This window comes from Meles meles, chromosome 9, assembly GCF_922984935.1.
Source record: "Meles meles chromosome 9, mMelMel3.1 paternal haplotype, whole genome shotgun sequence".
NCBI lineage: Eukaryota > Metazoa > Chordata > Mammalia > Carnivora > Mustelidae > Meles > Meles meles.
In genome coordinates this window covers 85,127,074-85,149,284 of record NC_060074.1, presented here as the reverse complement: position 1 = coordinate 85,149,284, position 22,211 = coordinate 85,127,074, and positions in this window count along the sequence as shown.

Genomic DNA, 22,211 nt, shown 5'->3' with positions numbered 1-22,211 from the left:
ATAAAAGACCCCAAGGATTCAGGTTGCCTGGCTGGTGTAAGGACCTACTTTCCCCAAAAATCCAAGTCAAATTTATCCCAGAATCACCAGGTGCTAGCCACCAGCATCCTGAGATAATTTCCTGTACAGCTGGAATTCTCATAAAAAGTATCTGCTGCCTAAGTGCTATCTTTTTATATCCTGTTTCCAAGGCTGTTCTCGCTCTTATACCGTAAGACCGCTGAAGAGATGGGCTCCTCTCCTAGAAGACATTCCACTGTGCATCCAGCAATATCATAATCTCACTTTGTCTTTCTTTTGGATTAAGAGTCAACAAGAGACTTCGTGCCTCCCTTTAGCTAATCCTTGAATTGTATTTCCCCAATAAAGCCTATTAACTTACCCATACTATATGACATTGTCATATTTAATTTTGCTCATCCTTCCACATAAATGTATGATAAAGCATGGCATTTTTACTCAATAATTATTTTAAATTATTGAGTAAAAATGCCATGCTTTATTATTTATTTTATTTAGATATTTTACATACACATATTTTATATATATATAATGTATAATGTGATTAGAAGTATTAACATGTTTTTCTTAGAAAAAACACCAAATTTTTAGATTAATTTTTGAGAAAAGACAATGCTTGATTTTTATAGTGAATCTGAGTCCCTTGGTAATAAATAATGGGCAAGTAATTTGTGGTAGCCAGGAATGAAAAGGCTGTATGTGATCATGGCTAGTATCTTTGCCTAGTTCCTAGAGCCCATCTGGGGTCCTGGTATACTTTTGACATGATAGAGACTGTTTTAATTTTCATAATCTGGAAAATCAGTATTGATTTAATGATGCTTGCTGATATCAGAGATGCTGGCAGGGCTGCATTTCAAATCTAGCTCAAAGCAGTAGCTAGGACATGCATTTCATCACATTAGAAAATTATTTTGCATTCCATACCCTCTTCCAATTGTAATAAACCATACACCATAAGAATCAAGAGTTTATGATGAGCTTTAGGAGAAACAAATCTTTAAGTACAGCCTTTTTCATAGTATGGAGTTATCTATCTTTATGTGTTTCTCTCAAGTGGCTTTATTACTTTTCTGCAGAAAAATTCGCATCTTATGACCTATAGAACCCCTTCCTTAGCCCTGGAAAAGTCTTGAGCTAAATTCAACCATGCCCAGTCAAACAGTGTCCCTAAAAAAGAAAAACAATACAATTATATTCTATTTAGTATCCCTAATTTCTCTAATAAATATTAAATATGCTTTTGATGGTTTATTCAATTCATTGATTTAAAAAATATATAATGAGAGACCATAAATTCACTATGTAAAATAAGAAAAGAATGCTGATATTAAGATATTATCTGCTTTAAAATTTCTATCTCCACTTACCATCTAATAAGAACACATAGTCTTTTAGGGAACACCAAACTTCAATCTTCTATGGAAAGAAAGTTAGAATAAAATTGGTTTTGGAGTGAAGACAAAACTTTATTCAAAACAGATCTTAGATGTAGATGTAAAAAACTAAAAGAATGTAACTCTTAGAAGAAAACACAGGAGGGACACCTGGGTGACTCAGTCATTAAGCGTCTGTCTTTGACTCAGGGCATGATCCCAGGACCCTGGAATCAAGCCCCGCATCCGGCTCCCTGCTCTGTGTAAAGCCTGCTTCTCCCTCTCTCACTCCACCTGCTTGTGTTCCCTCTATTACTGTGTCTCTCTCTGTCAAATAAATAAATAAAATCTTTTAAAAAAGGAAAAGAAGAAGAAGGAGGAGGAGGAGGAGAAAACACAGGAATAATCCTTGTGATCTAGGATTAGGCAGTCTTCTTAGATATGAAAACAAAAACATAACTAACCCCCCCAAAAAACAGGTAAATTAAACTTTGCCAAAATTAAAAAACTTCTGTTAACTCCTTAAAAGGACATCATCAAAAAGTAAATAAATAAAAAAAAAAAAAAACAACCCAGAGAATGGGAGAAAATGTTTACAAATCATATATCTTATAGTGGAGTTGTATCAAGAATAAAGAACTCTTAAAACTCACCAATAAAAAAGGCAACTCATTTGAAAAATGAGCAGTTTGAGTAGACATTTCTCTAAATAATATATACAGGTGTCAATAAATACATAAAAAGATGTTAAATATTATTAGCCATGAGGGAAATATAAAACAAAATCACAGTGAGATACCACTTCACATGCATTAAGGTGGCTACAGTTAATAAGACAGACAACATAATAGGTGTTGGCAAAAATGTGAAAAATTGGAAGCCTCTTCCATTGTGATGGGAATGTAAAATGCTGTGGCTGCTTATAAAAATTAGCTGGCACTTCCTGAAAATGTTAAAGATGGAGTTATCATATGATCCAGCTATTCCACTCCTCAGTATATAACTGAGAAATGAAGACATAAAAATATGTACATCCACATAAAAATTTGTACACAGATATTTATAGAAGCATTATTAATAATAGCCAAAAAATGAACAACCCAAATATCTATCAACTGATGAACAGATTAATAAATGTGTTATATCCATAAAATGGAATATTATTTAGCAATAAAAAAAAATGAAGTGCTGATACAAACTACAAGATGTAGAACTTGAAAGCATTACACAAAGTGAAACAAGGCAGTCACAAAAGACCATAAAGTGTATGATTCCATTCATGTAAAATATTAAGAAGAGGCAAATCCATAAGGATAGAAAGTACCCTCATTCTAGGAGTTTGGGAGAAATAGGGAGTGACTGCTAATAGGTATAAGATTTCTTTAGGGGATGATGAATGACATGTTCATCTAAACTTCATCAACTAAAATTTAGTTCATCAACTAAAATTGAGGTAATGGTTGCACAATTTTTGAGTATATCAAAAATATTTAAATAATACACTTTAAAAAGTCGATTGTATGTTCTTAAAATTGTATTTTAATAAAGCTGCTTAAAAAGTCCAGGGGTAAGATGGTATTTGAACAACTAGCCAATGACAATCTCACTAGTACTGTAATGTCAAGTTAGAACAGAAAACAGAGTGAAGTCTTTAAGGAGAGAGCAAAAAGGCCTAATCCCAAGGATTTAACCTAGATGTTGCTTCACTGTTGAGAAGTAACAGAGCTTGGGCAGGGTAAGGCAACTTCCAGAGAAGATACTCTCAGAATAGGTAGGTCTGTATGTCTACAAAGTCTTTGCTTAAAGAGCTTTAACCATCCCTTAAATCAAACAAGATTCCCAGCTTTCTTCCTGCTAAGTTCAAGAGTAACCATAGACAAAAGTCTTTAAAATTACCTAAGCCAATTAAAATACTTGTCATGCTATCAGAGATGGATAAATTCACCTCTGAAAGTGGCAACATATGGATAATGCTCAAGTAACGTCATGGGAAATGTGTATGCCAATATGAAAGGGAAGCAGAATTTTTAAATGGTCTCAACCAGGATGTGTTATATTACTGACAACGTAGAAAGGGTCATTGGCTGTCACCCTATGACTCTTACAAGATGCTCATTATGATTATTAAATATATTTTAATGATATGAAGCTCAGAGGGAGCTTGAGAACACTTGGTACACGTACATATAGAAAGACGCCAAGTAATGGTTATGGATATGTTTAATGTGTAAATTTTTTAAAAGTCATCTCTCTTATAAAGTAATTTATATTATAATATGTAGTATGTATTGTTTTAGACCTGATTCAAAAGTTAATAGTTACATATTTTCATTACATCAATTACTTTGGATATAAAGGAGATGATTTAAAATATATATTTACATACATATGCCATCAAGAAAGTGTATTGAAATGAGCTAATTAAATGAATACTAAAGGGAACTGATTATAAACATTGAAAAAATTATCAAATAGAGCTTCATCAGGAGAATACACTCAATCTAAAAAGAAAATCTTTCTCTTGTTATTAAGCTATTGGTAAGACTTAACCATAGCTATTCCATAGGGAATTGTTCACAATTGATTATTATTCCTCGTTACACTTCTTAGAAGAGGATCTGTTTAAGGACACACTCTACCTAAATCAGAGTTGTTTTTACTTAATTACTTGTACTGTTTTCTTGAGGGGTTTCAGTGGGTTTTTAAAAAGTAACTAGAGTCTAGGCCCAGAGACAAAATTATTAGTTTTCTACAGCAGCTCTCATTTTTCTTAAAATCATGACCCATTCGATATCTTTAAAACAGCAACATTAATTTTAATTTGTCATATTGTAGGTTATAAATTGACTAAATGTTAATAGCATTCTTCTTGAGTAATCAGTTCTACATGATTAACCTAAAAATTGCCAAAATATTGTTTACTCTTCATTTGTATCTGAAGAAAAAAAAGCATGATGAGTCAGAGTTGGATTAATTTACTTTCTGATTTGTATTAAAACTTGCCACGATGATTCATAATCATTTTACTTGATATTTATCCTGACAAAACAGCTTAATTTTGAAAGAAGCTCACTGGAATTAATAATTCAGGGGCAAACAACAGTCTACTTCATAACTACAATTACGTTGCATGGAAAATACCTATTTTATTTTTTATCTATTTTGCTTTTTTCAAAAAAATTTTTTTTTTTTTTTTTTTTGCATTTAACAAAAAATGGAGAAAGTACAACCTCTGATACCTTGTAAGCATGCTCCTTTGGAGCTTTTTTTTTTTTTTTTAATAAAATCAAAGTAGGTAGCTTGTGGTTTAACACCATCTAGTGGGCTTCTTTGGTGACAGCAAGTAAAACTAAGGAGACAAAAGCAGCGGGACATCATTGTACCTTTTGACAACATTGTGCCTTTGAAACTTTCCAGGATTTTCCTTTGAGGGTACATTAAACTACTGACAGGTACACCTTGAAGGGAACAAACAACTGGTTATGTTTCCCAATTAAAAGAAAAAAATTCTTAATTTGTCATTTCTTCTTATAAATGAAGACTTCTTACAAATAAGTGACCACAAAAATACTTTTCTCTCTCTCTCTCTTTTTTTTTTTTTTCAGATTTATTTGACCGAGATCACAAGTAGGCAGAGAGGCAGGCAGAGAGAGAGAGGAAGGGAAGCAGGCTCCCAGCTGAGCAGAGAGCCCGATGCGGGGCCCAATCCCAGGACCCTGAGATCATGACCTGAGCCAAAAGCAGAGGCTTTAACCCACTGAGCCACCCAGGCGCCCATACTTTTCTCTTTTAAGACTGTTTTGAAAATGAAAAAAAAAAAAAAAAAAAATCAAGGTCCCCTGCAAAAGTGTTTTTTTTTCTTTCTTTCTTTCTTTCTTTTCTTTTTTAAGATTTTATTTATTTATTTGTCAGAGAGAGCAAGCACAGGCAGACAGAGTAGCAGGCAGAGGAAGAGGGAGAAGCAGACTCCCTGCTGAGCAAGGAGCCCAATGTAGGACTTGATCCCAGGATGCTGGGATCATGACCTGAGACGAAGGCAGCAGCTTAACCAACTGAACCACCCAGGCATCCCGACAGTGTTTTCTTTAAGCAAATAATTCTGGCCATAGATTATTGAGCAATACAACAGAAAACAATAAAGCTAATGAAATTAAGGTAGTGGAATGTTAAAAAAATATGAACCTCCTTTATCTTGTTTCAAAAAAATAAGAATTTATCACAGCTGTTTAATAATGATGAGCATTATATAGTAGTTAATAATTTAAAGGATATATTACAAATAACAACTGGGTAATCTAAAATTCACCGTGGTGAAAGATGGAATACAGTCACCTTACATTCTTTGTTTTGAAGAAATCTGGCTTTGAAAATAAGATGGAAATTAAGGGAACATAGTGTGTATATATTCAACCCTACTCTTCCATTACATAAAACACTTGGCACATACTATAACAACCGATATATTCAAACCTGGATAACCACAAATAGTTCCTTCATTTTCAACTCATTAAGAATTGAACTAGTCTAGTGTAGACTGTAAAAACCTATTTCAATTTCTATCATAATTTACTTAAGTATCTATACTCCATTACAATGAAATCATTTTATTTCATACTATCAATGAACTCCAGAATACAAAATTCAACATTTAAAAAAATATATCATTCTTCCTAACTTTTAAAAAAGTATTTGACACTTTAAAAATTGTCAAGTTTTATGGGGCTCCTGAGTGGTTCAGTCCGTTAAGCATCTGCTTTCCGGTAGGTCATGATCCCCGGGTGTAAAGCCTAGGATCCAGCCCCCATCCAGCCCTGCTTAGAGCCCTGCAGTGGGCTCCTTGCTCAGCAAGGAGGCTGCTTCTTCCTCTACCCCACCTCTCCTTCTGCCTGCCACTCCACCTGTTTGTGTTCTATCAAATAAACAAATAAAATCTTGAAAAAAAATTGCCAAGTTTTAAAAACTCACTTTTCTTGGTTTCTATGAAAATAAGCTTTCCTTAATCTCCTCTTTTTTGTCATCCTCAGTTTCACCTCTATCCTTTACATGTAGATAAAGTCAGTGTCTGTGGTCCCTGAATTTTCTTGCTACTGGGACTTAAACTATCACTACTATATAAGTGACACACATGTAAATAATTACTGGTCTCTACTCACCAACGTCCAGCCTTATTTTTCTCTTTGCCTTAAGTACACATGTGTTTATCCATCTGGCCATCATTTCCAAGTCAGCTTATATAAAACTATGTTCCAACCTAACAATCTACTTTTCCAACATTATTTATACTTTCTACAACTTGGAAAATACTGTTTAGAATTAACTATTCTCTTTAGAATCAAATTTACACTTAGAATTTGAGCACCACATTCTAAGGAAATTCTACCTTAAGAACATTTTATGCTGAACAAATAAGACCATTTTCCCTTTCCATAAAATCCATTCATTTTCTTGTGTCTGCATTTGATATCACTCCTATTAAAAAGTTCCTCTTTCTCCTCTGTGTATTGTACCATTCACCTATGCTTAAGGGTCTAACTGTTATCAACCTCTTTATCATGCTTCAGCTAAGGTGAACCTGATGAGTATGAGCCATATACACTGTTGGCTCTCTTTTCTCTTCATATTCTATTTCTCTAACTAGATTAAAATTTTCTTGATATTTAGTATTAGATAATAAAACTGTATATTCCTGGATGCCTGAGTGGCTTAGTTGGCTAAGCATCTACCTTGGGCTCAGTTCATAATCTCGGAGTCCTGGAATCAAGCCCTGCATCTGGTTCCGTGTTTAGTAGGGGTCTGCTTCTCTCTCTCTCTCTGCCCCTCCCCCCTGCTCCTGTTCTCTCTCACTCTCTCTCTCTCTAACAAAGAAAATCTTTTTTTAAAAACCTGTATGTTCCAACACACAGAAAAAAAAGAATGCTTTATACTTATATTATAGATATTCAATAACTCCATATTATCACTGATGGTGAAATCAGTGGTAATTTTTGTAATAGGTAACAATTATCAGGTAGACAAGATCAATCATCTAAACACTTATATCTGACACCAAAATTTAAAACCTAGGCAAAGTTTTTTTATCACCATTGCATTCAACATCTTTTACTATCACCATTGAATCTAAGATATACAGTGCACCACCTACACCACAGCCATTCAAGCAACTACTATCTACTGAGTTCTTTCTGTATTGTAGGCATTGGACATAAGGAAAATAAACACACCCATATACAGGCAGAAGTGTTTCATTCCCTTATGATACAGCCTACTGTAAGAGGTGTATATTCGAGAAATGATTATATTAATAATAATAGTTAATATTTACTGGATGTTCAGCATATGCTAAATAGTAAATAGTTAATATTTACTGGATGTTCAGCATATGCTAAGCACCTTTTTAAGAGTCTAATAAATAAGCAGTTTCAACACCTAAAGTAATTCTATTATGTAGATATTATTTTCCTCATGTATAAACAACAACAACAAAAAAATTGAGGAACCAAAAGATTAAAGAACTTGCCAAAGTCATCAAGCTTGTAGCTGTCAAGGTCAGAATTCCAATTTTGGCAGTCTCCTACAGAAGCTGCACTTTTAACCATTATGTCATGGGTCTCTTTCAGTCTTAATTTTGCATTTTTTAAAAGAAACCTGTCTTAGTTGTCTAATGCTGACTTAAAATAACAGTAAATACTTACTTGGTCAGAACTCTGTAATTTGGGTAGGGCTCAAAGAAAACAGTTATCTTCCGATAACATCAGCTGAAACAGCTGGCCTAGGGCTAGAAGATCCACCTTCAATCTGGTTTAGTTACACAGCTGGTAAGTTGACACTGGCTGGGAGCTCAGCTGAGTCTATAGAATGTAGCCCTCACTTTGTTAGCTGGATCTCTTGGTTCCTTCCACATGGCCTCTCCACAAAACTAGCTAATGCTTCCTCACAGCATGGTGGTGTCAGAGCGATAGAACTTCTTACATGATAACCAGCTTCTAAGAATATAAAAATCAAAATTTACAGTCTTTATAAAGCTGAGACCTAAACCAGGCATACCATCACCTGTGCTGATTTCTGTTTGCTAAAGCAGGTTTCAGCCCCAGTCCACATTCAGTGGCAGGCTCCAAGCAACAGTGTGAATATCAGGTACAATTCACTGAAGGCTATCAACAGTCTCTAATAGCAAATAAAACTGAGATAGCAAAGACTAGAGGAGATATAGATGAATCTAGAGAATTTTAAATCTCAGAATTTAATATCAAAAGCTAATGAATATTTGTTGAGTATCTGTATGGTACTCTACTGTATTCATTCATACTGGGGATATAAGGAAAGCATGAATTGGGCTCCTTTCCAGGCTCATTACTCCTACCAGCCTCCAACACAAAATTTTACAACTTTTGAAAACACTCATGAAAAAGTTAGAGAACAATATATGATGGTATATATTCTCTTATTAAGGTGTATAAGAGGCTTTCCTCTAAAACTCATACAGAAGAGCTAATAATACACACCAGAGGGGCAGAACTGAGGTAGGTAACTTGAGAGTTACATTATTTGTCAAAGATGGGAACTTATTCACTGAGGTAGAAGTTAACATAAACTAATCATGGAGACAGTAATAAATACAACAAATGAAGGAGAAGGCAGAAAAAAATCTCAACTCAGATTTGTTGATGATAAGGTTTGAGGACATAAGAGAGATGTTTGGGTGTAAGACGCAAGGCATTAATAAAATCATCACTGACCCTTAGGAAGGGGACTTAGCTTTACAATGCTCAAAAAGCCAGGGACGTTGTCACATGACCACTCAGTAGAACCTTATTGATCTACTTATAATAGAGGTAAAATTATTTCCATTTTACAGATGAGGAAAATTAAATACAAATATATCTCTCAAGTTCTGAGAGATTCCTAAACTTACCCAAGCTCTAAAAGCTAGAAAGGGGCGGGGATGAAATTCAAACCCAGATTTATTAATTCCAAGTCCAGATTTCATCTGGCTAAAACACAATGGCCATTTAAGTGGCCAAAAAAAACATAAGAAGGTGTTTTAATTTCATGGAAGTGTTTCTTCATCAATTCTTTCAGCATGTTTAATAATTGTTCTAAATGTTCTGATGTATCATATTTGATCTCTAGTCTCCAACAATTTATAATACAGTTTTGGAAAACACCATGTACACAAATGCCTATAAAATAGGCAGTATGTAATAAATCTCCAATGAATATTACATAATTGTGGGGGAGAGGGAAAAACCTTTTATTGAGCTAACATACCAAAAACCATTGCTTACTCACCAAAGGGCTTTCCTGACCATTTTCTACGTGTCAAACTGTAAACACCTGGACTTCACTTAACATGTGAGACATGTAGACTTGCAATACGTCACCAAGAGAACATCATACAGAAAGATCTAGGCTGAATTTGATAAAGTGATTAATCTATGAAAGGTAATGAAAGGTACGATGAAAGTTAAGACAAAGGCACAAGATAAGATGTTCTATAATCTTTATACCTTATGCTATGTTATGAGAGTTCTGCTGTTTGGTAGTTTCTGTCATACTAACTAGAAAAACCCTATACACTGGGCCCCAAGTGAAGAAGGGAAGGTGATTAGAATTCACTGTCAATCATCTTGGATAAGAGAAGAGACACAAGCCACTTCCAATGGAAGGCATAGTGAGCATAGTGGTCAACCACTCTTGCCTAGCTTTCTGAAACTGTTCAAAGAAAAATAACTATCAGAGAGATGAAGTAATAGTGCAATATCTGATTATAACTGAAGATTATCTTGAGTTGAAACTTAGTAATTTTTAAGTCTTTCTGAATAATGTCTATTTCTTGGCACTCTGTTTTTCGTACTATCTTCTACAAAGGGCTAGTTAAATAATGTGGGGCCTGAAAAAGCAGAAGAGTTTCTCTCCTCATACCACTCATCACTAAACCCTTTAAAATATCCAGTTATTCCAATTATGGTAGGGCTCAGAACAGGTAATGTTTCCATAAATTCTCAAGAAAGAATAAGATTTTCATAGGCAGAGATGGTAACCAGTTGCTATAGACTGACCGTCCATGTCTTCCTAAAATTTGTGTGTTGAAACCTAATCCCCAATGTGATAGTATTTGGGGGTGATTAGAAAGATATTAAGTCATGAGATGGTATCCTCAGGAGGGGGATTAGTGCCCCCATAAAAGACACCCCAGGTTGCTCCTTAATTTCTACCAAGTAAAAATATAGCAGAAAAACAGTCATCAGTAGGAGTTCAGACACTGAATCTGCTAGCACTTTGATCTTGCACTTCCCAGCCTACGTAACCATGAGAAACAAATTTTGGCTATTTTTAAGTCACCCAGTCTATGGTATTGTGTTAGAGCAGCCCAAATGACTAAGATAGAAATTGAGGACCTGGACAAAGATATGAAAGTCACAAAGTTCGTTGTTTTGGGTAATGTCCAGTAGCTAGTATTAAAACTTTGCTTATTTGTTTATAAATAGACTATAAGTCATATGGCAAGAAATGTAGGTATAGACAGAATGTGAAATATATGGAACTAGAAAAATTTTTTTTGAAAATATCTATAGATAGTGGTCAGTCTCTTGGTAAGAGTGTGACATGGTCTTAAGTATATTTTAGGAAAATTTGGGGAAAATTAGTTTGGCATGGAATTATTGTAGAAGGTAAGACATTAGAAGTAGAGAAACCTGTTAGAATAACCTGACAATAAGCCTGGTCTAAACAGTTCATAACTGAAAATAGGGGAAATCCTGGGAAATAAATGGATGCATAGGAGATCTGTGGAGGAAAGAACAAGAAATTAATAGGACTGACAACTCTTCATGAAAGTGAGGGGCAAAGGGAAGAAGCAAAGGGTTTTAAGCCGAGGGTGAATGACAGAGAGAAAAATCACAATGAACAGAAAGTGGAATGGTAAGAGTAAAAGCAAGTTTTGAAGAGAAAAGGGGAAGATAAAGAATAATATTTCTTACTGAGAGGTTGACTTGGACATCAGTTTGGAAAAGTTCAATCAACATCTGGAATTTCAGAACTGGAATACAGGTGAGAGATGAAGGATTACAATGTGTGACTTCTTTAAGGAAAAAGAGTAAAAAGATTTAGGAAAACAATAAAAGGAAGAAGATCCAGCAAAGAAATATAGTGGGAAGTAGAGAGAGGTTGGAAGAGGGTCAATACAGTATGAGTGCACAGGTCCCTTTTTCAAAACATGAATCAATATCGATTTCACAATGTTGTAATTGGATCTTCATGCTCTAATTTAAATTTCTCTCTAAAATTCAATTATGTCAATTATGTTTCATCAAAAATTGTAAGTAGGGCGCCTGGGTGGCTCAGTGGGTTAAGCCGCTGCCTTCGGCTCAGGTCATGATCTCGGGGTCCTGGGATCGAGTCCTGCATCGGGCTCTCTGCTCAGCAGGGAGCCTGCTTCCCTCTCTCTCTCTCTGTGCCTGCCTCTCTATCTACTTGTGATCTCTCTCTGTCAAATAAATAAATAAAATCCTTAAAAAAAATTGTAAGTAAATGAGACTGTTTAATTTTTTTAGAAACTTAAAATCACTGAAAGAACATGTGGCTTAGTTCTAGCAAAGATTCTTGACAAAGTTAGGTTCCTTAAGATTTTAGCTATTCTAAGAACTAAAAATAATTTATACATTACAATAAAAAATCTATATATTCAATCAAGGGAGAAAAAAATTTTAAGACGTTGATTTTAAGATATAATTCTAATTTTAGAACAATATTTGCCTGCCTTTAAACTAATTTTTATTATACCTAAAATTTTTCAGAAGAACTGGGACAAAATTTTCAAATTTTTGTATTCTAGAAAAGTAAAAATACTTTAGAGGTCATGATCTCACCTAGAATAACTGAAACATTCTACCAGAGACATAATATTCTTTAAGTACTGCAAAAACTGTACCCAACACATCAGAAACACTATTTTTTAGCTCATCATATCATGTAAATATAATATTTTTCATTTATTTTCTTGCCTAAGCATCATGTGTCTCTCCATTCATTCATTTAAAAATGTTTATTGTACACTTCAGATGCATCAGTGAACAAAAGAGAAAAAAAATCTCTGCTCTCTCATTAAACATGGTTGCAGTTCAGACAATGAGGCTGAACCCAAATTCTAACTTGACTTTATGAAATGTGGAGCATTCACTGTTAAACTTATCAGTGTATTTATGCTCTGTATGTATAAAAATCTTTTTTTTCCTCCTTCAGAAAATCTATGTCTTGCAAGTGTGAGGGAAACAAAATAACCTTTATTCCTGTCTACTTGAATTTTACTTGGACTGTTAATTCTCACTAAAATGTCCTATGCCCTACTCCTCAAAAGCAGACATACTTATTTTTTTTTCAACTCAGATTATAACAAAAGATAAAAGACAGATCAAATTCCAAACAACTGACCACCAAGATCCTATGTCTGAACTTTGTCCTTCTTGGAGGGGCCCTAGATTTTGCACCTAATTAAATAGAGACTGAGTAATGGATTAGTACTCTCAATGATTTTCTGATTTAGTAGACTAACTGAAAATTTCCACAGGGCAGAGTGCAATTTACTTGTGTGCCCCAGTTAGCACTGCTAACTGGGGCACAAAATCGGCATAAAATTGGGTCCTGATTTTGTATCAGCCACCATTCAGAGAATGGCAAATAGCCAAGAAGACTTGGAGGAAAGTCTTTAGCATCCTTCTTTCTCTTATTTGTTAAACCATACAGTAGTCCAGTGTTATTTTTATAGGAAAGTTTACAGTTTATGGATTATCAAAAGGGAGATGGAAGAATTGAAAACCTTATACTGATAGGGAGATAAAAGGGCAATCGAGGCATTCGTAATTGTTTCTAGAAGTTCTTGAGTGCCAAGCTGAATCCCAACAGCAGCTTCTTTTGTAGAAAGAAATACAGTAAAATGTTGTAAGTAATTTTGTACCTGCAAAAAAAGAACAAAACCAAAACCAAAACAAACAAACAACAAAAAAAACCTTGTACGATGTTTCCATGGATTGTTTATGAGAACCATGTAGCCACATAATGAAAATATCTAACCATGCTTCACAGGTTTTCTCTGCCATTTTTAATTGTCTTTCAGAAGCTGATGGATCTACATTTAAAGAATGAGAATTTTTAACACATTTGTTTGCCATTTGAAAGCCCAACATTTTCTTTAATCTAATATTGCATTTCCTGCTATTTATTCATTTAATAATAGGCTTCAGTACAAACACATAGTAATGTTACCAAAAGGGCAAATGTAGTAAATAGCCTTATGAAGAAAAGTCTGCCAGCTTTTCATAATGCAAATTGGGAATCTTGTTAAAACATGATTGTGCATAGGACATTTACGGAATGAAAACAACTCTTCTTCAGAAACCCATCTTGACTTTGCTTAAATTATATTAGAGCAAAATACCAATTGTGGCTCTTTGATTACCCTCCACCCTGAACTACCTTTCCTCTGTGAATTGCTGCAGGCACTGAGCCAGTGTTAATACAGGTGGGTAGCGCCTGTGAATACAGGAAGAGCAAAAATGAAGCAGCAGGCTTAGGACAGCTTCCATCTAGGGGAACATGCAAGTACAGTGCCTCTGTGACCTCTAAATCTACCAATCATCTTACATATTATGACACTAACACCCTACTTTCCATATCAGCAGGATGAGAACTTTGCAGTTTTTGACCAGCCTAGGTAGTGCATTAATATCTTGTCATGTACACTTGTTTTAATGTGATGGATGCAATTGCAATTCTTCACACTTTTGTCTTAAGAGTACCCAATAAATGTCAATGCTAAGTTGAATTCCCATTAGCAACATTACATAAAAAATTGTTTAGAACACTGGGAATTTATCAGCTCAGGTATCTATAAACCAAAAATATAATATAGTTGAAGAAGACTTTAGATTAATCAAGGCAAGACTAAGATGATTCACTATGTTTAGTGCTCTAATCCAAAGATTGGACAGGATAACTGCTCCTTTATTTTTGGCAAAAAATAATCTATAGAATCAATAAAAAGAAAGGTAAGTACATACTAAAATTCAGAATACTTCTATATTATAATATAGGGTGTGTTAACCCACCAAAGTATAGTATAAAAATTAAAGGACAAAAGTGTTAAAAATAGCTATAGTATCAATAATTTCTTAATGAATACACAACATAAAAAGATATAAACTGTGACATCAAAAATATAAAATGGTATAGAAATAAAAGAGTAGAGTATTTATATGTAATTGAAGTTGTTATCAGCTAAAACAGACTTTCATATCTATATGTTTTATGTAAGCTTCAGGGAACCACAAGCAAAAATATATAGTAGATATACACAAGATGAAGAGAAAAAAATCAAAGTATACAACTATAAAACATTATCAATTCACAGAAGAAGATAGCAAGATAGGAAGAAAGGAGCAAAGGAACTACAAAACAGCCAGGAAAAAATAACATCATATGATTAAGTACTTACTGATTAATAATGACTCTAAATGTGAATGAATTAAATAATCCCATCAAAAGCTTCAGAGTGGCTAAATGGATTATAAACAAGATTCAACTATCTGTTGCCTACAGGAGATTCACTTCAGCTTTTAAAACACACATTGACTCAAAGTGAAATGATGAGAAAAGATATCCCTGGCAAACAGAAACAAAAATAGAGCAGAGGTGGCCATACTTCTATCAGGCAAAATAAACAAAATCAAAAATTGTAACAAGAGACAAAAATATCATATAATGTTAAGGGGGTCAATAGATCAAGAGAATATAATAGTTGTAATATATATGCACCTGATATCAGGGCAAAGACTCTACCAAAAACTGTTAGAACAAATAAACAAATTCAGTAAAGTTTCAGTTGCATTTCCATACAATAACAATGAATTTTCTGAAAATGAAATAAATCAGTCACATTTACAACAGCATCAAAAGCAATAAAGTACTTAGGAATAAATTTAACCAAAGAAGTAAAAGATCTCTATATACTGCAAACCATAAGACACTAATGAAAAAAAAAAAAAATTAAAGATGACACAAATAAGGATATCCCATGTTCATGGATCCGAAGAATTAATATTCTTAAAATGTCTATAAAACCCAAAGTCATCTATAACTTTAATGCAATCCCTACCAAAATTCCAATTGAATTTTTCAAAGAAATAAATAATCCTAAAAGTCATATGGACCCTAATATTAAAAAAGAACAAAATTTGAGGCATTTCATTTCTGGATATCAAACTATATTACAAAGCTACAATAATCAAAATAATACGGTATTGGCATAAAAACAAGCACATAGATGAATGAAATTGAATACAGAGCCCCAAAATAAAACCTCAAACAAAGAATATTCAATGGGGTAAAAGACAGTTTCTTCAATAAATACTGTTGGGAAAACTGGATATCCACATGCAAAAAAAAAAAAAAAAAGAAAGAAAGAAAAAAGAAAAGAAACTGGACCCCTATTGTACACCACTCACAAAAATTAACTTGAAATAGGGGCGCCTGGGTGGCTCAGTGGGTTAAGCCGCTGCCTTCGGCTCAGGTCATGATCTCGGGGTCCTGGGATCGAGTCCCGCATCGGGCTCTCTGCTCAGCAGCGAGCCTGCTTCCCTCTCTCTCTCTCTGCCTGCCTCTCTGTCTACTTGTGATCTCTCTCTGTCAAATAAATAAATAAAATCTTTAAAAAAAAATTAACTTGAAATAGATTAAAGATTTTAACATAAGATCAAAAAACATAAAACTCCCAGAAGAAAACACAAGCAGAAATCTCGTTGGCATTGATCTTAGCAATGATTTTTTGGACAAGACACCAAAAGCTGAAACAATAAAAGCAAAAATAAATGGGTAAGACTACATCAAGGCTAAAAAGCATCTGCCAAGTATAGATAACAGTCAACAAAATTAAAAAGCAACCTATGGAATGGGAGAAGATATTTGTAAGCCATATATCTGACATAAGATTAACAATCAAAATATATAAAAACTAATAAAATTCAATAGCAATATTAATAATAATCCAATTTAAAAATGGGCAAAGGACCTGAAGAAACATTTTCCAAAAAAGACATAGAAATATTCAGTAAGTACATGAAAAGGTGATCAACATCACTAATCATTAGGGAAATGAAAATCAAGGCCCAATGAGATACCATCTCACACCTGTTAGAATGGCTATTATCAAAAAGGTATACGCTTACTCTACGACTCATAAATCTTAATCCTGGGCATTTATCCTAAAGAAATGAAAATTCATGTTCCTAAAAACATTATACACAAAAGTTCACAGCAGCTTTATTTGTAATAGTCCAAAACTAGAAACAATGCTAGTGTCCTTCAGTGGGTCAAGGTTAAACAAACTGTGGTATACACATACCATTGAATACTACTGAGCAATAAACAGAAATGAATTATTGATACTTGTAAAAGAAGTGCAACTATTGGCTCATGTAATTTTATTTATGAATTTATATTTGTAGTTATGTGTTCTAAATCATGTTTTAACTTGCTGATAAAATGATTCTATCCCAGGTTCATATTGTTGGTGTGTGTACATGGAGGGCGGGAGGGAAGAGGCAGATAAACAGAGATAGAAAAGAGAGAATGAGTTACCACTGCATGAGGAAGAGGAAAAAAAAATAGAGAAAGAGAAGAAAAAGAGAAGGGGAAGGGGAAAATCTTGGCTTTATTCCCACCATGGAATCATTTATACCTAGTCATGACTGAAGATTCACCCATTCTAAAGCCAAGGGTTATCTTCAAATATTCACAATGCCATCTCTACTTTGTTTCATTGCTTATTGAGTTTTGGTGATTTTCATCTATATGTGAGTTTTTAAATAACCTCAGTTTAACTTTATAAGGCTGAAAAGTCCCTTTTTCAACAACTGATCATGATTTAGATTTTTTTATTTTGGTACTGTTTCTCAATACAATGTAATCATCACTAGGACTCACTTTAATATTTGAACCTCTTATGTAAAAGAGATAGCAAAAATTTGCAAATTCAAAAAGAAAGTTAAAAATGTCTATGCCTCTCACAGGTTGTCTATTCTATTACATGAAAGTCACTTAATTTTTTTTAAGTTTTCACAACTATGTCTATTTCCATTCAAGTTATATCTCTATAATTTTGTCATTCAATAAAAAATCAGATATGACTATAGCATCAAGAAGATGAAGTCATAATTACTTCATACTAATTTATCTTTGTCTTCAGTAATAGCCATCGACTTAAGCCTTTGTGACATTAAGTTTAGTTATCAACATATTTCAGTCCCGTGTTGAAAGTCATTAGGACATTATCTCTTGTTTTGGTTATCTTGCTATCACTTATATGTTGTGAGTTCAATTTTAATATTTCTGTCTTGATCTGAGAATAAATATCTGAGGATATTTAGGATTCCTACTAATGAGCCTTTTGATTTTGCTGCTTGCTCTTTAGCATTTGTAAGATGCTTCCAATATAGTTCATCTAATTTGATCCTTACAAAAATACCCATGTGGAAGTTGGACACATGTTATTCTTATTTTATATATGATAGAACTGAGGCTAGGGAAGTCACTTGGCTCTTAGGTGGTCCACTTGGAACTAGAATCTTTTTTTTTTTTTTTTTTTTGCTTTTTCTTTTTATTGTATGTATATGAAATGATGGATACAAACTAAACCTTCTGTGACAATCATTTCACAATATCACAATATCTGAAAGTTAAATCATCATGATGTACATCTTAAATACACACAATTATGTACATCAATTATATTTCAATAAAACTGGAAAAATAACTTAAATAAATATGTATAGAAACACAATGTAGTGACTCACATCTAACTGGTTTCATGAGTATCCAAACAGAGATTAGAACAAATCCCTCAACAAATAATCCTATTTGATAAACAAAGTGATAAGCACTCACCATAGCACATACCCTCCTCAATGTCCATAACCCCCTCCCCCTCTCCCAACCCTACCTCCCCCCAGCAACCCCCAGTTTGTTTTGTGAGATTAAGAGTCACTTATGGTTTTTCTCCCTCCCAATCCCATCTTGTTTCATTTATTCTTCTCCTATCCCCCTAACCCCCCATGTTGCATCTCCACGTCCTCATATCAGGGAGATCATATGATAGTTGTCTTTCTCCGATTGACTTATTTCACTAAGCATGATACCCTCTAGTTCCATCCACGTTGTCGTAAATGGCAAGATTTCATTTCTTTTGATGGCTGCATAGTATTCCATTGTGTATATATACCACATTTTCTTTATCCATTCATCTGTTGATGGACATCTAGGTTCTTTAAGATGAGTGTGCTCTTAATCCCTTTGTCTATTTCACACACCCATCCCCATCTTCCCTATGGAAGGGAAGTTTGTTTAAATACAGAGAGCAGTTTGTTCTCTGCATTTAAGTGTCTATTTATTTTTTTCTTGTTCATTTATTTTGTTTCTTAAATTCCACATATGAATGAAGTCATATGGTATTTGTCTTTAACTATCTTATTTCACCTAGCATTATACACTAGGTCCATCTATGTTGACGAAAATAGCAATATTTCATTCTTTTTACAGCTGAATAATATTCCCTTGTGTTTATTCTGTATCCATTTATCTTTAATGGACACTTGTGTTGCTTCCATCATATTACTTATTGTATATAATGCTATTAGAAACATAGGGGTGCATATGTATTTTTATTTTCTTTGGATAAATACCCAGTAGTAGAATAATGGATCATATGGAAGTTCTTTTTTTTTTTAATTTTCTGAGGACCTCCATACTGTTTTCCACAATGGCTACACCAGCTTTCATCCCCACCAAAAGTGCATGAGGGTTCCTTTATCTCTACAACATATAACACTTGCTATTAGTTGTGTTTTTGATTTTAGCTGTTCTGACAGGAATAACATGATATCTCATTATGGCTTTAGTTTCTGTTACCCTGATGATTAGAGATGTTGAACATCTTTTCATGTGTCTATTGGCTATATGTGTGTCTTCTCTGGAAAAATGTTTATTCAAATCTTCAGTCCTCTTTTTAAATTGGATTATTTGGGGTTTTTGGTGTTCAGTTGTATAAGTTGTTTATATAGTTTGGATATTAACTGACATGAAGGATTCTTAAATGTATAATACTAAGTGAAAGAAGTCAAACTGAAAAGGCTACAACTATATGAGATTTTGATAAAGGCAAGACTATGAAGATGGCAAAAAAGATCAGTGTTCACAGATGTTTGGGGAGAGGAAGAAAAGAAAGGTTATAGCTCAGGGGATTTTTAAAGCAATGAAATTATTCTGTATATACAATATCAGTAGATATATATTATAATACATTTGTCCAAACCCATATAATCAATGTATAGTACAAATGATGAACCCTAATATATCTGTGGACTTTAGTTAATAATGTATCAATATCAGCCCGTCAGCTATAACAAATGTACCACTAAGATAAGATGTCAGCTATGGGAGAAAGTGGTGTGAGGGCAGGGTGAGGGATATATGGGAACTCTCTGTCTTTTGCTCAATTATTCTCTAAGCCTAAAACTAAAAATAGTCTATTAATTTAAAAAGTACATTCATGTCAGAAAATATGTAGCTCAAGTTACTTTAAACTTTCTGTGAACCTTATTTTTTACAGAATTAGTAAAGAGGATTACTATCCTCTGATTCAACAAGCCCATAAAATGTTCACGTAGCTACTCAGAGTGAAAGATGAAAAGATAAATTTGTGATTCTTATTCACCCAGTAAACCCTAAAAGACTTTATTTTTACCCAGTTCCATCTACAATGGTTAAAAACAAAAACTGAAATCTTATGCATAGTGAGCACTGAATGCAGACAGTCCTCACATGTAAGACAGGAAAGTGTACAAGTGATGTCCCTATGTATTCAGTGTTACATAGTGCATAGGTTTTTGATTTGGAACTCCTGCCTATTGAAAGTATAACAACACAGGTATAAGGGTTAGATATCCAGGTGCATATCCATAGATATCCATATGCATATCCATATGCAAATATATATATATATATGTTCAAATACATATACAAGCTTATGAATGCAAAAATGCCACTATTAATGACTTTGAGCTTAATTTTCTGAAGGTAATTTAAACATATTGTGACTTTATACATGAAATAACAGAACTGAAGGTTTGTCATCCCTTTCTGAGGTGAGATAATATCTATGTCTATTTAATTTTGACCATGAAGACCTAGGAAGGGGACCATGTCATCTTCCCCATTGAGAATAATGGTAGGAATTCCATCAGCCCCCTCCCCACCAAGTAACAATTAATAACAATAATGGTAATGTGAGAGCCGGTTTAAGCTATAATGATACCCTAGATGAAATGAAGATTTGCCATCCTCTCTATCACTGCATTCAGCCAGCTTGCTAATCAAATACTGGCAGAATGAACTGGAGTTTAAGTAGCATCATTATTATGATTTAAATGTGAGCTCTTATGAAAGACTGACAACCTTGGAAAGTTAAGTCATCCATTTATTCACAAAATAGGCAGTGCACTTGCAGTGACAATGCTCACTTCCTTTCACTGACCTGCCAAGCAGTTTGAACTCTTTTCCAAAAGACCACATCTGGTGAGAAAAGAGTCTTAACCATTAAGGAGCAAATGCCCACATCATCATAACTAAAATAACAGGGCTGGCAAACTGAAAACATAAAAGAGCCCCATGTACTGTTCCCACAAGACCACAGGGCATTCAGCTACTGCAAATGTCAAGAAATTGGTATATTATACTTCCTGTCTCAGGAAATTTGCATATGATAAAGTTTAATTAAACTAAAAATGAGGTATACATTTAAGCTTACTCTCCATGCCCAAATGTTACTGCATGAGAGTTTTTGAGATCTGATACTATATGAGGCTTGGTGGGAAAGATCAATATAATCAGCCTTTCTTTATTCTCTACTTAGAGTCTACCCAGCTTTTTCTTTTTTATGTGTCAAAAGTCATGGAGAACACCATAAGCAGGGTAAAGCATTGTTAACCAAATTTTTATTATACTTTTTCTAACTGATCCTCAAATATCATCATCATCATCATACCCCTGACTTCCTTCAAGATTCCATGACTCCATAATCATATAATGTGCTTTTTCCTCATTCCCTCGATCAGCAACCTGAGGAATAAGATCCTATTTCCCTGGGAAAAATGCCAACTATATATGCAAAAATACTAAAAACATTCTATTCAACACTTTGTGACAGATTAATCTATAGCCTTCCATGTATTAATTCATTCAATTCTGAAAACTAATCTAGCTATTGTTATCCCATTTTACTGGTGATAAAGCTGAGGTCAAATCACTGAGTTAGTAATTACTGGAGCCTAGACAGAGAAACAGTCATGTTCTGTTTCCTCCTTTCCCAACAAATTTAGCAGTATAACACCAAGTCCACAAAATGTCCAATAGTACATGAATTGTTATCAAATTCCATTTGATTCAAAATTAGGTTCACAAGATATAAATTTTTACCCACCAGATAAAATATTTCCATAGTCAGAATCTCTGCCTTGGCACTTTTGGTTTCACTCATTCCACTGCAGACATGAATTTGATAAGTGACTAAAATGTAGGGGAATTCCTCAAGCATCATTATTCCAAAAAGTCATTTCATATCTGTAAATAAAATTTGCATATATCAATAATAAAATCTGAGTAGGACAGGTGAGAAAGAATCTGACACAAAAATGTTTTAAGTTCCATGTTTCATCAATACCTAGTTCCCAGGGCTCAGTGGGTTAAGCCTCTGCCTTCAGCTCAGGTCAT